This window comes from Cervus canadensis, chromosome 27 (genome assembly GCF_019320065.1).
Source record: "Cervus canadensis isolate Bull #8, Minnesota chromosome 27, ASM1932006v1, whole genome shotgun sequence".
Taxonomy (NCBI): Eukaryota; Metazoa; Chordata; class Mammalia; order Artiodactyla; family Cervidae; genus Cervus; species Cervus canadensis.
In genome coordinates, this window is record NC_057412.1 from 33,153,559 (window position 1) to 33,171,713 (window position 18,155).

General features: G+C 34.7%; 1 protein-coding gene across 1 annotated transcript in view; it reads left to right on the forward strand.

Moving 5' to 3' along the window:
• The first annotated feature begins 230 nt into the window (after positions 1-230).
• The window catches only part of LOC122428826 (casein kinase 2 subunit alpha' interacting protein), a 36,837-nt gene continuing 18,912 nt past the window's right edge, over positions 231-18,155 (forward strand). Inside the window, exon 1 of the mRNA XM_043448952.1 lies at positions 231-360. The gene's annotated coding sequence lies outside the window, so the exon portion shown is untranslated. The remainder of the gene's footprint in view (positions 361-18,155) is intronic.

Consider the following 18,155-nt stretch of genomic DNA (forward strand, 5'->3'; position numbering starts at 1 on the left):
CAGGAACTGAACCCGGGTCTCCCACAGGCAGTTTCTTTGTGTGTGTAGGGAACCTCTCTATTATCAAAAAGCATGGTAGTTTCACAAGGCAGCGCTGGCTCTCAATATAGCAATAGTTTTCTTGCTACAATCAGTTTCTGTTTAGTTTGTCTGACTTTATTTCATATTTTCAGTACTTTAACGTTATTTTTATTTTACAGAAAGACAGCACTTCCCTCCTTCTATCAAGAAATTGAACTCCACCAGCATATCAGGACTGCCCAAAACCATCTGGATTTGCCCTTAGTTGTGTTGTAAAGCTTATAAGGATATAAGGACAACTTTTAACATAAATCACCCCAGAAATAATTTCATTAAAAGGTCTGTATATTTTTCTTGGAAAAAATGTAAATATTACTTCAATGATATTTAAAACATAAATGTAATAGTGTAGCAGTGCTAAGAATCCATTTACTATTTATCAGTTTGTAAAATGTTATCTGATGGCATAAGTATCTCTGTATTAGGTTTTAGAGTTTTTCTTTCTATTTCTTTCTATACTTGAGCATATGTCTTTGTATGTACGTTTCTTTTCTCTGCACAGCTCTCTGTGGGTTAACTTTTGAAATATTTATAAGGATATTTATGTCCATCTATTTATATCTGTATCTTTGACCTGCTTGGTCCTGCAGTGGACAGAGCGCTCATTTCTCTCTAACTTTCTATATATTCATCTGTTGGACATTGCTTTGTTACCCTTTATTCATGTCATTATCATTTTTCTTTCTTCCTGTGTATCTTTTTTTGTCTAATTGAAAAATGTTTTGATTTCTACTCTTAAATCAGAGCAAGGATATATTGGTTAATTGTCTTTCTCTTAGAAACAAAGTAATAAACATCCCACCAGTTCTTTACTCCTCTCCTAAAAGACAATGTAAATTTAGTGACCCTTTTCTTTTGTGGCTTTGTTTTTGTTGTTCTTTTAGTTGCTAAGTTGTGTCTGACTCTTTTGTGACCCCATGGACTGTAGCCCACCAGGCTCCTCTGTCCATGGGATTTCGCAGGCAAGAATACTAGAGTGGGTTGCCATTTCCTTCCCCAGGGATCTTCCTGACTCAGGGATTGAACCCACTTCTGCACTGGCAGGAGAATTCTTTATGGAATCTCACTGAACCATCAGTTCAGTTCAGTTCAGTCACTCAGTCGTGTCCGACTCTTCGCGACCCCATGAACCGCAACATGCCAGGCCTCCCTGTCCATCACCAACTCCTGGAGTTCACCCAAACCCCATGTCCATTGAGTCAGTGATACCATCCAGCCATCTCATCCTCTGTAGTCCCCTTCTCCTCCTGCCCTCAATCTTTTCCAGCATCAGAGTCTTTTCAAATGAGTCAGCTTTTTGTATCAGGTGGTCAAAGTATTGGTGTTTCAGCTTCAACAACCATCAGTAGGATTTTTTTTCACAGAGAGAGAAAATAAAGATTTTCTCACATCCATGACCTAGAAACCGTCCTACGAAAACATAACAAGCCAAAACAAAAACACAAATATAGCCTTGGAATTAAACATTTAAAATATTAGCTTAACTGATATGTTAGAAAAAACAAACTAAATATATTTCAGAAAAAATAGTTGTTAATCTGATATAGGTAAATTTCAGATTGTTTTCATTTACATATCTAAGAAGCAACAAATATTTGGCCAATTGTTCCTTCCTTATTTTCTTCTTCTGTTACTGAATGAATGGAGGCAAGAAAGCTATCCTACAGGCTAACAGCCCCTGGAGCATCTTTTAGGTCACAGGTCTGAAAAGTTAGTATTTCTGATCTGTGTTCCTTCCAAAGTACAGGCTGCAACAAAGTTTATTAGACATATTTTTCACAAATAACATTTATAAGACTTGTAACCATTTGAAAGTAGATTTAAAACAAATAATAAAATAGTAGGAAAAAAATACAACTAAAGTTTCATTTATCTTTGAACCTGTAGTACAGAAATGCAAATTTTTGGATTTAGTTTTAAATAGAAGTGGATGATTCGTTTAGGCAGTAAACACCTTGAGAGCAGGGGATTGTGTCTGCCTGGTTACTGCTTATTTTCTGATATGTAACACTTATTATCATCAACTCAGTTGAGTAGGTGCTCAATAATTATTTGTTGAACAAATTCAAACATTTGAAAAGCAATTTTCTTGTTAATCTTCAAGATATCACCTGTAGAAGAATCTTGAAATGGAGTAACAACAGGTCTAATAATTGTGGTCCAAAATAATTGTGGGCAGTATTTAGTTTTCTATTTTGGGACTTTATATATTTTACTAAAAAAATTAGAATGGATAAGAAGAGGCACATGTAACTATCCATAGCATTACCTTTTCTCACAGAATAGTCTCATCATGTCACAATTAACTTCCCACTGGGATATTTCTTTCAAGTGAGTTTTAACCTTACCAGCATTTTGGTGAAGCTGCAATTGAAATTATTTTTAAATTTTCGCTCTATTTTTTCCCCCTCCTTAGTCCTGCCCCTCACTCTTTCTCTTGGAAAACTTTAAACTACTCTTACTATTATCTGACTGGTTAGGGTGCTTTCCTTGTGGATTTTAATGGATAACTCATGGATATACATGAGCTGGTATAGTAAAATTGTATTATCATTCTCAAGTACTTATGTTGTTTTAGTTTTGTATTCTTGAAGCTAGGGCTAAAATAATTTTACCTGTCCATCTGACTCCTTATACTTTGGACATGTCAAGTGAGAAAAATTTTCCTTAGAATAATACATCTTTGAGATGATGATGCAGTATATCAGCTGTAGCCGCTAAAGGAGGAGCCAAGACTTCACCAGGCAGTGAGAGGCCCTCTCAGCAGAACTGAGAGTAAAACACATGGGGGAGAAAACTCTTTTAACAAATTTTGACTTCAGTGTTTCAATAGGAAATAAGGAAGAGGTAATAGGAATTGCATTGAACTTGTAGATCAATTGGAGGGAACGGCCATCTTGAAAATGAACATGGAGCCTTTCAATCCATGAGCATGAAATATGTCTCTATTCATTTTGATCTTTAACTTTCCTATTGATGTTTTGTACTTAGTGTTCAGTTCTTACCCATTTCCTGTCTAATTGATTCCTACATATTTTATTCCTTTTGATGCTATTGCTGATGAAATTGTTTCTTAATTTCATTTCCTGATTATTCATCACTGGAATATAAAAATAAAATTGATTTTTTTACTAATTCTCCATCCTTTGTCCTTTTTAAACTTGTTTATTAGTTTCAAGTAGTTTATTGTGGATTGCTTGAGATTTTCTGTATAAAGACTTAACATGTTTGGCAAATGGAGACAGTTTTCCTTCTCTTGGATTTCTGAATTCTTTGTTTATTTACAGCACTGTCTTGAGTCTGCAGACAATGTTAAAGAAGATTTATTTTTGTGGATTCTTGTTTCTCTGTCACAATAAAGAATTGAATTAATTCTGGAAGGTATTTCATATTCTCAAAATTTGATGTTGGGTTTGGACTCAAAATTCAGTTGTGTAATCACACGACTTATGTTCCATATAAACTTACCATAAACTCTCATTTCCCTGTGAAACATCCCAGTAACTTTTAAAGGGTTTTTTGTCATAATCACTTCTGATTTTTGTTTCCCACTTCCTCCAAATTCTTTTTTTTCCTAGTATCTTGTAAATTTTACTTTGTGGCTTTTATTGTAGCTGTCCACTCTTCCTTTGACCTAATCAGTATAAAAATGAATCTTGTTAGTCACTCAGTCATGTCCGACTCTTTGCAATCCCGTGGATGGGGGCCCACCAGGCTCCTCTGTCCATGGAATTCTCGAGGCAAGAATACTGGAGTGGGTAGCCATTCCCTTCTCCAGGGAATATTAATGTCCTAACTCATTGCACCTCACAACAATTCTGAAACAATTGCTCTTATTATGACTTGTACATATGAGGAAACCGAGGCACAGAGAACCGAGGTAACTGGCTAGGCAGCAATAATGCTGGGAGAATGTGTCCCCATGGACTGTAGCCTCCCAGGCTCCTCTGTTCTTGGGATTTTCCAGGCAAGAATACTGGAGTGGGTAAAAATGAATCTTCACGTCTATTATATAGAACTTGTATTTCTTCTCAGGGAAAAGGATTATACATGTAATTCTCCAGCAAGAAACAAGCAAAAAACTTAAAATCACATGCTAGAATCTTCGTTGTTAACATCCTTTTGCTCCTTATTATAGGGGACTTCTCATTGACTTTATTAATATATGCAGCCTGGCTACTGTTACCATCTTGATGGTCCTTTTTCCCCATTTCAACTCTAGTATGTTCATCTAACTCATCCTTTAAATTCATACTCATCCATTATACAGATAATTTCAGCCCTACCTGTCCCTTCTTCCAAACTTAGTTCCAACCTAAATTTTCCTGTTAAGTGAACTTCACATTGTTTAATTGAGTGAATGTATGTTTGCTGAGTTTATAATCCTTGAAAAAGACTGTGCTCTGAAATATTTGTCTCTTTGTTAAATTGTCCTAGCATTAGTTGGACTACATGTTCACATGGTGGAATTCCATAGAAATAACTCTGACGAGCTTTGTGTACAGTGTTGATGAGCTTGAGTCAGATCAGTTGTAAAATGGAGGTGACTTCACTGTCGAGTTTAATAAGACCTTGTACTAACTTAATATTTTACTTCTCCTCAAAGTATCTGAGGGCAACTCAAAAGGAAGTTATACTTGAGGGAGACAGTTTTTAAAATTTACTAAAACTTCAATATTAGTGATACATATTTTAGAGAATAAAAATATAATGTGTCACAACATCACTAGAAGAACTTTATCACTTCCTTAGTGTCATTTTCTGAAAATACGTGAAGTTCTATCATCGGTTTGTTTGTAGACAGATCACTTACATACAAAATAACTGTTGATTAAGTTTTTATATTTATATTTTAAGTCTTATCAATGAAAGAAGGTGAATTCAGAAACATATATTTATTAGAACATGACTTCCCTGACTTAATGTGTGAAAAAGTAATATTTAGTGTTTATTGGTTATGCCTTTATGACTTATTTACTTCCAACCACAACCTTTAACAAAACTTTTTGCTGCATGTGAAAATCCTGTCACATAAACTTAGGGAAGTATAGTGATATAACATTTTAAAGAGAAGATTACATAAGAAACTGAAAAATGTTTTCAGCTTGAGAAATGAGCTCAAAGAGGTAAACAATGAAGATTTGGGAAGGTCAAATGCATATTTTTAATTTTCTCTTAGAATTAACCTAAAGATAAAATCTTCTTATGAAAATTTGTATACACAGAGGCTCATCATTATTCATTTCAGAGAGACTAGTTAGTTCCAAAATCATTCTCCTAAATAGTTTTACATATTGTATAATTAATTAAGAAAATTATATACCATACAATCATATTCAGAAAATTCACATTTTCTGGAGATTAAAACATACATGATAGAGTTGATTTATATTTGAGAATACTTATAAATGCTGTTTAAATCAGATGTAATTAGGTGTCCATGACATTTAATTATTCTCAATAATCATCTTTTTTCTCTTTTTTGCATCAAGATGGATTAAAAGAAAAGTAAGAGATGATCTTTTCTTTCTAAATGTTAAGTCTGACAAACTGAAATAAGTAATGAAAATAGTTGTAGTTAATTAAAATGTTATACTTTGGTTCTTTAAATTCTACTCTTAGATATTTATGTCACCCATGTTGTATCCAATTATATAAATTGAGATTAATTTTATTCAGTGAACTATTTTTCTGATCATTCTATAATAATATGCAAACTTGACAGTAGAAAATATCTTTTCTCCACAGTATTGTACCTATGTTAAGTGTCTGGGTGACCAAACATAACTAGTTTGTGTGTGTGTGTGTTAGTTGCTCAGTCATATCCAACCCTTTGTGACCCCATGGACTGTAGCCCGCCAGCCTCCTCTGTCTATGGAACTCTCCAGGCAAGAATTCTGGAGTTGGTTGCCATTTTCTTCTCCAAGGGATCTTCCTGACCCAGGGATCAAACCTGGGTCTTCCACATTGCAGGCGGGTTCTGAGTCACCAGGGAAGCCCCTGAAGTTGTTTAATTCCTACAAAATGTCACCAATCCTAGTACCAGTAGTGGTGCTACTAGTGGGAGGAGCAGCAATGTAACAAGCATTTGTATAACACTTTCAGTTTTTCAGCGTATTGACATATTCCTTATCTAATTGAATATTAAGAACATTATTATCTGTATTTCACAGATGTCTGGAGAGAGTTTGCTTTTCCACCAAGATGACTTGGTAGAACTCCAAGCTTTTGACCTCTAGACTTGGATTCTTTTTGTTATGCTACATGTTGGTATAGGGTGATAGGCAAGATTTAACTATCTTGATTTTACTCATTGAAGAAGCTGCAATCTTGAGAAGTTAAGCAATTATCATTCATTTATTCTACATACGTCCTTGTGGGAAATTTGCTAGTTGTTGCAAAAGAACAAAGAATGCATGTACTAAAGTTTTGTAATAAACACTCCAAATATTTTCACATAACAGACACCTTCTTTTAAGTGAAAATAGTCTTTGTCTCAAAAAAAAAAAACCACAAAAGAATTTCTGAGATGTTGTTTTTTAATATTTATGAACAATTCTGAAAATCATGAGTATTTAAAATCTTGCTTATGCTTTTTTGAATTAAGATCAGTGTTTATTTGTTAGGGGCTTCTCTGGTAGCTCAGATAGTAAAGAATCCACCTGCAATGCAGGATATGTGAATGATACCACTCTAATGGCAGAAAGTGAAGAGGAACTAAAGAGCTTCTTGATGAGGGTGAAGGAGGAGAATGAAAAAGCTGGCTTAAAACTAAATGTTAAAAAAACTAAGATCGTGGCATCCAGCCCCATCACTTCATGGCAAATAGAAGGAGACAGGGTGGAAGCAGTGGCAGATTTCCTCTTCTTGGGCTCTGAAATTACTGCAGATGGTGATTGCAGCCATGAAATTAGAAGACAGTTGCTTCTTGACAGGAAGGCTATGACAAATCTAGACACTGTGTTAGAAAGCAAAGCCATGACTTTGCCAACAAAGGTCTGTGTAGTCAAGGTTGTGGTCTTTCTCGTATTCATGTTTGGATGTGAGAACTGGACAATAAAGAAGACAGAACACAGAATTGACAGTTTCTAATTGTGGTGCTGGGGAAGACTCTTGAGAGTCCCTTGGAAAGTAGGGAGATCCAATCAGTCAATCTTAAAGGAAATCAACCCTGAATACTCTTTGGAAGGACTGTTGCTGTAGCTGAAGCTCCAATGCTTTGGCCACCTGATGTGAATAGTTGACTCACTGGGAAAGACCCTAGTGCTGGGAAAGGCTGAGTGCAGAAGGAGAAGAGGGCATCAAGAGGATGAGATGGCTGGATGGCATCACTGATGCAATGGACATGAACTTGGGCAAACTTTAGGAGATGCTGAAGGACAGGGAGGCCTGGCGTGCTGCAGTCCACGGGGTTGCAGAGTTGGACATGACTGGGTAACTGAACAACAACCAGAAAAGTAGTAAAAGTTACCCTAGTAGCCAGAGTTAAAAAAACTTTTTAAGTGTCTATGTTAAGTGTCTCTGTAAGTTCTAGAAAGATTGACTAGTCTATAGCTTTGCTACTTAACATGTGATCCAGGGACAAACAGCATCAAGAGCAGCTAAGAACTAGATAAAAAGGCAAATGCTCTGGTCCTGCTTCAGACTTAATGAATCAGAATCAGTGTTGGAATGTGATCATGAAGTCATTCTTATGCTTCACTTTTCAATGAAGGACAGAGGGACTCAGTTGCTCAGCACTGCACCTTCTAACTAGTATTAACTATTCCCATGAGACGTTTGAGAGGATATTGTATCTACAGAACAAGAACTGCCATATATATGTGTGTGTGTATGTGTGTATATATATATGTGTGTGTGTGTGTGTGTGTGTGTGTGTGTGTGTGTGTGTGTATACACACATATTTGTCTCTTTTGTCAAGACAATGCTCCTAAAAATTATAATGGCAGTTCCCAGAATTATTGGAAGACTAAAAACCTGCTAAAGTTTTCTGTGTTTCCAAAGAAATCTCAAATCTGACTGATAATAGCCTCAGAAGTTCAATGCTTAAGGCAAATTCTATGTCATCAACTCCACCTATAAGGAAAAGTGCTCTTAGGATTCTTGTGTTCCATCTCAGATGTGATCTTACAGATCAGATCCTGGAGGTTAATGAGTAGGAAGTTTCACCTCAAAAATCCGAATTTCAAGTGGGTTCTACTTTTTGCCTAAAATATTCATTCCATCCTATTTCACCCTTCCTAAATGTCTATTGTTGACTATTGTCAAATATTCCCAATATCATTGACGTATCCATCCCTTGTTGTCCAACCAAGTAACACAACTGATTTTATCCTCCACATCAGGGGTTAGAAGTTGAATAGATAATCCTCTTTTGGTAATCCTAGCTCTCTGGACAAAAAATTATATGTAGAAGTGGGCAAGTAATCTGATTCTGGCCAGTAGGATGTGAGATGAAGTTCATTGATGAGCTTCTGGGAAGAATTTAATGATTTTTATGGAAAGAGACATCAAAGGAAAATAGTCTTTTAACTGTCTCTGAATGTTTCCAAGTGTATTTGGGTGAGATGCTAAAAATTATAGTATAAAATCATCCAACTACTAGACTGAGGGTAAACCAACATTGGGAGGGAGGCAAAGTCATATCAGAGAATTACAGAGAAGTTTCAGTGGTTACTTGGAACCACTTGGAATCCACCACCCTATCCACTACCCATATGAAATATTTTCTCATTGCTAACCAGGCAAGTTGGGTTTTCAGTTACTTAGAATCCCTAAAACCATTCTAACTGAACATTCTCAAGGCACATGTGGTACTGTAAAGATAGCCTAAACTTTATTATCACATGGTAGGATTTATAGTAACTTAATGTGGATAGTCTCTTCACCAAATGGCTGAATTAGAAAATCTGGTGTTGTAGGTCCAAATCCACAGGACATCTTGAAACTTATAATTAATGAATGTCTTGAGTCAAGTTTTAGTGTGCAATTATGTATATATCAGGGAAAGTGTGAAAGAGAAAAAAAATGGAAAAAATAGGCGAAAGGAAGGAAATGCAAAATAAGGCAGTCATATTTACTGCAAAATATTCCCTAAAATCTGAATTACTTCATCCAAATTAGCAAGGTGGAACATATTATATTTAAACCTTGTAAACACTTTATGTAATATGCATTACCAGATGCCAGATAGATATTTTGTGAATTTTTAAGTGGTAACATTTGAAAAGATGAAAGGTTAATCAGGTTTTCTGCACTGAAACACTGGATTAAATAAAATTTTAAAAATCAAGACCATTAAGGGAGATTCCAAAATAGGTCTAGTGACATACTACCAAGAAAACTTTAGGATTCAGAGAAGCTGATACAAATTGAAAAAAAGATATGAATGAGCTTTTTTTTTTTTTTTTCTTAAAAAACGTCTTTAATCTAAAAAGCACTTCAGGCCACAGTTCATTGTCAAACTGATGGTTGAATTATATCATGCTAACAGGATGGCTTTCTCATTAAACACAATCCTTTCATGAAATTTAAACAAACTCTAAATTTAATTATAAAATACAAAAGTGTACAAACTCTTAAAGAAAAGAAATTCTACATAAGTTCATAATTAAAATAATTAAAACAACATTGGGTGTTTGAAGCTGATGAGCTATGCTGCGAATGCTATCTGATTATTCAGGAGGAAGGAAAATCCTCACATGTACTGATAGCATGTGGAATTTTGGTGGGTCAGTTAGTTTTCTGGATAGGTACCTGTTGCATTGCAACAACAACAAAAAAGAAAAATCACTAGACTTCATGGTATACTATTGTTATACTGGAAAGATTAACTTCGTAAAATGGTCAGTACTTCAAATTTGAGGACAAATCTGTTTGTAATTGTGTGTGTGTGTGTGTTTCCAGCATTTTTAACAGAAAAGTGTGAGTAACACTGTCTTCCAGTCAAAATTCTTAGTGTTCATGATCAGGAAAAATTTAATCTGGGTTGGAGTGAAGTCCCATATACTTGAAAGTAAAATTTGAGCTAGTCTTTATTTACTTGAAATCTTGAAATTTAATTCACTAAATGTACTATTCATTAGAGCAAAAAAAAAAAATGCAGTGCCTTTTCATTTTCAGGCCTTAACCTATCCTTTTTCAAAATTTCAAGTAAATGCCATGTTTAGTTATTTTTATACACATTTCATTTTCCATTTTTCTGTTTGGTATCTAAGTAATCTAATGCTAATGGTACTGGAGTCTCCCCCTGCTATCTATCTCTCTTCCAAGATCACAGCCTGCTTTGAGGAAACTTAGGAATTTATCTTATTGGAGGGCCATTAACAGAGAACAAATTCAAATCCCATTAATGGTCTTGCTCAATTAGTGGCATATGTTTCAGAATTCATGGCATACTGCTCTCAGTTAAATGGAAGAAACTATATTTCAAGTTCGACTGGAGTTTAGCAGGAACTAGAAAATTGTGCAATGCCTTCATGATTATGGGCCAAAAATGGACACTTTAATCATAAAATCATAGTATTATTACAAAGCTATTGTTAAACACTTTCAATCCAATCTCATAATATATACATGCTATATATTATATTAGATAAAATGAGTGAATTAGCAATTTTTATAACTCAAAATAATTTCCTAATATCAGAAATATGAAAATATTTCAAGAATTTTGGCATAAAAACAAAATCAAGTCCAATCACTGTTATCAAGGACTGCTTTGTTATTCATCTACCTCAGATTAGTCTTAAAAATGGGCTATCACTATTACTTCTTTAATAATATAAATCTCAGTAATGTTTTAACACTTACTGAATCCTTTCTATTTTCTATGTCCTGAGATAAATATGTTCTTCCATTTCACTACTCCTGCAAACAACACCGAGTTTCCTATTAATCCTTCCTAGATTACAAAGGTGGAATCTGGAAAAACAATTACAAATGCTAAGAAAATTGTTCAAAACACACAGTAAACTGTAGAAACTCAAACCCAGATGCGACTCATTTCCTAATCCATGTTCTTATTAATTCTGACCTAGTATTTTTCTCTACTTCACAGCTAGATGTTTGCAACAACTTTCTAAAATGAATTCTACTGAAAATCTACAAACTGCTATCAGATTATCCCAAAAGTGTGTTTGTTGTCAACTTCACTGTTTTACTAGCTTCCCACTGGCTAATGGCTAACATAAACTGATCATGTACATTCACATTCCTCTCTCTATTGTGCTGGGTTCCCTAAGTGGCTCGGGGATAAAGAATCTGGCTGCCAGTGCAGGAGACATTGGAGACTTGGGTTAGATCCCTGCGTAAGGAAGATCCCCTGGAGTAGGAAATGGCAGCCCACCCCAGTATTTTGCTGGGAAAATCCCATAGACAGAGGAGCCTGGCGGGCTATAGTTCGTAGGATCGAAAGAGTTGGACACGACTCAGTGGCTAAGTGCACACACAGACACACACACTGTTGCTCCAAATTCCTGTCTCACCATTCCCGCAGTATCAACTCTTCTTCAAATTCCCTGGATATGATCATAATTTTCTCTCTTTTCTGCTTCACTCTCCAGCATTCTGGTTTTGAAATTGGGTCTCGTTAAAGAACTTTCCCCAAGATAGCATCTTTCTCATGAAATCTCTTTTAATGTCTTTCTACCTTATATCTTTTGACCTCCTCCGACTTCTACAACTCACATGTCCCACACCTCTTTGCCATTTACTGCCTTGTTGATACCAACATTACTGCATATGAGTTGTTTGAATAATGTGATGTCTTACTGATAGGTTGAATACATGATGTGCTGCATGCTTTGTTGACAAAAAAGATTGCATAGCTTGAGAGTTATGAGTTCAGTTTTATTTTGGGCAAAATGAGGACTATAGTCTGGGAAATAGCGTCTCAGATAGGTCTGAGGAAATGCTCTGAAGAGCTGGGGGTGGGGGGCACGGTCAGGATACATGTGATTTTGGTGAAGGGGGATGCACACAGTCAAAGACACATTTTGGCAGAGACTTGCTGCTAGTCCTGAGAAGGTTGCTGCTAGTCATGAGGAGCAGTTGTCTCCACTAATGATTTTAGTGTTTTTCTAGATATGAGAAGATGCAAGAATTTGGGCTCATAAAATCTTCTGAAAACATCTATGTGAAGGCATGTTCTCCCAGGTTTTCCCAGAACACACAGTGCCTCATTCCTGATCTCCACCATGAACTCCTTTCAGGCTGTGCTGTAGGTCAGCAGCAGCAGCAGCAGCAGCAATGATTTCATCTTTGTAGAAGTAGATGGCGAGTGACAAATTTTCTTTGGCACAGTCTGTGCTGCTTTCTTTTTTATAGAACTTATTTTGAGGTCTGTATAAAGAAATGCTGAGTCTAATAGAAGGAAACAAATAACCTGATAAGAGAGAGTCCTATATAATAGTTACTACATTTTTTTTGTAGGTTGCTTTGATTTTAGTTGCTTTTAAAAATCAGGGAAGGGTTGGCACTGTCAATATATATAGAGACGAGGATTCAGTGCTTTAAAAAATTTGTTTTGCGAGAGATACCCAGCCTCCAGTTTAGACTTGAGTAGTTTATTAACTAGGGTGACCTTATGATTTATTCTTTGTTTGTTTTTGTTTTAAATGTATTTTTAATTGGCTTACAATATTGTGTTTGTTTCTGCCATACATGAACATGAACCAGCCATCGGTATACATCGTATGTGCTCTTCCTCCCGAACCTCGCTCCCACCTCCCACACCGTCCCCTCCCCCCGAAGTTGTCACAGAGCCCTGGTTGGAGTTCCCTGATCAGCCAATTCCCCACTGGCTATCTATTTTACATATGGTAGTGTATATGTTTCCATGTTACTCTCTCCCTTCATCCCACCCTCTCCTCCTCCACTCCTCTTGTCCATAAGTCTGTTCTCTGTGTCTGTATCTCTGTTGTTGCCCTGAAAATAAGTTCATCTGTACCATCTTTCTAGATTCCATATGTATGTGTTAATATATGATATTTGTTTTTCTCTTTCTGACTTATTTCATTCTGTATAATAAGTTTTAGGTTCATCCTCCTCATTAGAACTGACTCAAATATATTCCTTTTCATAGCTAAATAATATTCCATTGTATATATATGTATACCACAGCTTCTTTAGACCTTATGATTTACTTTTTAAACTGGGACAGTTTTGAGAGATTACAGGGAATAATTCCATCAGGACAGTCTTGGGATATGCTGATTCCATTAAGCAACTCAGATAGCTCTGAGGAACTGCTCTGAAGAGCCTGGGGTGAGGGGAGTGAGGACACATGTGATTTTGGTGAAGGGGCATACGTGCAGTCAAGCACACATTTTGGCAGAGGCTTGCTGCTAGTCATGATATGGATGATCATAGATGAGTTTTTTAATCTCTGTGGGACTTAGTTTCCTCATCCATAGATGGTAAGATTGAGCTAAATATTTGTGATTTCTTGCAACTCTAAAATTTATGAAATTACAAGGGTATCACAAATTCATTTTAGTTCTTTGTTAATACTTTACTGTCTATTTCATATTTTGGACTTTGAATTCAGGAATATGTGAATGCAGGAAATGATAGTGGCAAAGAACTCTTTCAAAAAATGATGAAATTTAGAAAAGTCTTAGTTGGAGTTAAGGATTTTAATATCCTATTTAGATTAACTGGGAAAGAGTTCAATAGTAGTAAAAACGGCGTAGTTAGTAACACACAATACCCTGTTAGCGATGAATACAGATAGTGAAAGTAAAACAGATATTGAATATAGTCTTCAGGTTTCAAAGAGGAGTTGTGTGGGAGAGGCTTTGGAAATGTCTACATGAGTTCTGGTAGATAAGAAATGAAAACTGCTCCAGAGAATATGCTTATGAAAGCGGGTATAAGAAAAGGGTATATGACTGTTTGGGGAAGGGTAAATTGTATTAAATGTTTTAAGTCTTTTTGGATAATGATCTCTAAGGCTGCTAGAAATCTATTTCCTTAATATTTTTCATCCAAATTAAATATTAATATTTAGTTTTAATTTTTTTTGTTTCTATTAGAAACAAAAAAGTATATCATTTTCTCTTCTCCCTCCCCCCATGCTCTGCCCCTTAAAGTGGCTTTTGAGATGTGTGGTCTGTTTTGATACTGAATACTCTTAATGTCCTTAAGTTGTCTGCATTTCTGAAGTCACCTAGAGATTATCTCAGCATCTTTATGTAGCATATTTATGCAGTCATCCTGTTACCTCATCCCAAATGCCAGGAAATAGCCTGACCAGATGCAGATAAAAATATTACACTCTGTTTTAATGCCATTATTTGAATTTCAAAAAAGACGAAATGTTCCTTAATTGTAGAGTCAGTTGTTATTTGCAGGTGCAAAAGGGAACTCTGGCTGCCTCATTTAATAATCTGTTCCAAGAGTTCAAAGGTGAATTAAAAGGATAGTGAAATTTAATAAATTCCCGATTTAACTAGGTGTTGCCTAGAGAAGTTTATGAGTCCTTCAGGAAAAGAACAGTGCATTATATAGCAAAAGGAACTTCTATTAGCTAATCACACGACATCAGAAAAGTGTAAACCTGTTTTTTTTTTTTTTTTAAAGATATATACCCCAGCTTAGTTTTATATCTCTGGCCAAGAAAATGATTAAAGTTTGTTGTTATTCATGACCTAGGTTTGAAAGATATAAGGGTGTCTGAAATTTGCCTACTTCACATTTATATTCAAATAATTTAACTTCTGCAGAGAGGGATATTTTATTACTGTGGGAAGAAAAATAAAGAAACACAAGGATTAAATGGAATGTTTCTTGGTTTCCTACATTAACTGATTTTGAGGCTATTTCTTCCTTCAGCTGTTGTATGAAGAAAAAAAGCAATAGAAAACTGCATTTTCATAATTGATTATATATGCTGGGATATAAAGGGTAGAGTTTTTCTTGGGGGGGTCAGATTCTTCAGTTTCAATATCCTGATATTTTGCTGAACATTCCTCTACATTTTAAAAATCTGAGTGTATTGGAATATAATCTTTTAGATGGAGAACACCATTTTTCTCTTTAGTTAAATAGAACTGCCTTAAACTTATTGTGAAATTATCTTGCTACATCTAGATACAATAGTTCTGATTTGAATGTAAGGTCTTCCTTTTTCATTCATTGTGAACCAATTCTCTACACCTGGACTTTATTTCTATCCAAATCCATGCTTCAGGTACAACAATTAGAATGAAATACCAGCGTGTGGCTCTGTTTTTACAGGAGTTTTCTGCATCCAAAGTTTAGCACTTTGTTATCATCTTAATAAAATGTAGTAGAAATCTCAGTTAAAAAAAAAATACCGTCTTGCTTAAAACAGAAACAAAGCTAAGGCAAGTTAAAAAAATGTATAGTAATTTGTGAGACTTTAATAATTATCAGTTCTTGAGAAAATCTAAAAATTAAATAGCTATGCAGTAAAGTCAAGAACATTTGGAAGGCAAAGATCCACATATCTTTTGTACACATAGCGTGCTAGATTAAGATATGTTGTTGATGTTTGGGGTTTCCTGGCAGCTCAGTGGTAAAAAAAAAAAAAGTCCACCTGCCAATGCAGGAGATACAGGAGAGGCAGACTTGATCATTGGGTTGGGAAGATCCTCCAGAGAAGGATATGGCAACCCACTCCAGTATTATTGTCTGGGAAATCATACGGACAGAGGAGCCTGGTGGGCTATAGTCCATGGGTTTGCAAAGGGTCAGACATGACTGAGCATGCACACACACACACACACACACACATTCTTACATATAGGATACATACATTCACACACATACCCATTAATTAGGTCCTGTTAATTTCTGTTTGATCTCTGAAATACTTACTGAGTATTCACACATATATCTCAATATACCATTCCTTATACACTTAAATAATTAAAGAAAGCCATCAGAGGTTCCCATAGACAAACACATCCAAATACAAACCAACTGTAGGGTGTTCTGAGAGAGGTATTTACATAATTTGAGTTTCAACTATATAATGGGGCAATGGTAATTATTTTATAATAATGACATTTTATTGATTATATATGCTTTAATTAGACATTATACCAAGTACTTTAACTGCATTTTACATTTATTCTTCATAGAAAAGATATGAGATATGCACTACTGTTGTCTTTATATGAAGAAACTGTACAGAATATAAATAATTAGCCTAAGATCATAGAGCTAGAAAACAGAAAAGTTGATATTGTAATATTGGTTTACCTATAATATTGGTTTACCTAACCTAGATTTTTTTTTAACATACCAATGCTGTAATATTGGTTTACCTAACCTAGATTTTTTTTAACATACCACATGAAAAGTATAAAAAATTTTTATTCCTGATGCATAATTTTCTTCCTGATCATAATGAGTTCTTTTAAAGTCCTGTTATGTTTCTTAGTATAAAGAAACCTGTGTGCAATCAATGAGCATATATTATGATTAATTAATTAGAAAATTGAGATTTTTTTCACAATATAAATAAGCTATGTTCTAGTTTAATTGCTTTCATAACCAATACTTCTGTTGTTTTAAAAAATAGAAGTAATATTATGTCTGCTTTTTAATAATAAAGCTAAAATACAATTCTACACTCAGGTAAATCCAGCTGAAGTTGTGGAAACAATATAGAAACATGATTTTTCAAAATTAATAATTTTAATGCTTTTTATTTCTTACACACATTCAGTATTCTGTCTAGTTATATGAGTTAAAAAATATTTCACCCAGTACGTAAAGATTTGTAAACATATTGTTTATATTAAGTGTCTGTTTTTTCCCCCTCTTTCTATACTTCAATGTCTGGTGTTTGGCACTGATGTTCAATACAAACATCTGGATTTTACCTCAAATACTTAGAATTGTTGACATAGCAATTTTTGATAGTATTATAAGTGAGGAACATATAAAAACAACGAGCTTGATATAAACTATAAGAAGGGTGTAGGAGTTAGGAAAAATGAGTGCAAATTGAGAAAAGTGGTGCAGAGATCTGGGTCAGAGAGAGAAGGTCAGAAAGATGAAGAGAAAAGTCTCGAAAGGTATGTAGCAGATGACTGAAAACAGATGCTGGCAGCAGTCAGCCGAGAGGAGATGATGATTCGGAAGGTTATTTATCCTTTAAAGAAAGAGAAACAGAAATGGCCTTCTATATCCAAGGGAAAGACTGAAAAGGGGTATTTCTCATCCACCTTTGAAGAGAAAAATCATGAAGGCAAGCCCAGTGTGTGTGTCCCACGGGCAGGATCGTTGTTCTTGAAAAAATGCAGTTATTATTAGTATCTACTGAAAAGATTGTAAAGCATTAGAAAGTTACCGTAAAAAGGAAAGACGAAGAATGCAGATGCTCTCAGTTATTATCATTATTATTTCAATATTACTTCATTTGCCATTCCCCCTTTTTCTATGACTAGAAATATTTGAAAAGTAGAGGATTAGGAAATGGTTAAGGGTTAATGCAATTATCCTGATTTGAGATATTTGTGCTACAAAGTTTAAATAGATTTTTCAGTTTTGTTTGTACTTTCAGTGTAATGTTTTAGTAAAAATGGATAGCAAATTTCCTTTTGTAGTATCAGATAATGTCTTCAAGGGAAATATTGAAGAATTGTCTCTTATAGAAAGATTTTAAAATTTATACATTTAAAATGACAGTATTAATTAAATAAGATAATCAAAGATTGATTTATCTTTGATTATAATTTGTTTTTCTAAAGATTATTTGAAGGAATATCAGAAAAAAATACCAGAACTCAGATAAATATCTTTAAATTATAAAATCAAGGTCATAGATTTAAATTTATCTTTTATAGAAGACCTTTTAAGAACTGATCTAAACTAGTGAAAAAAATTTAGCTGAAGGCATTAATAGTAGTTTATTTCAAGAAGTTCTATCAGCTCATTTTCCGATAAGCAAAAGGTTAAGCATTACTCAAATGTGGGAAGTTACAGAATAATAAAATGCTATCTGTCATCATGGCAATATTTCAGTATGTTGTCATGATGAGAAAACTATTTTCTTGGATTTGGAAAAGAAGATTAATATTGCTAGCTACTTGCCAAA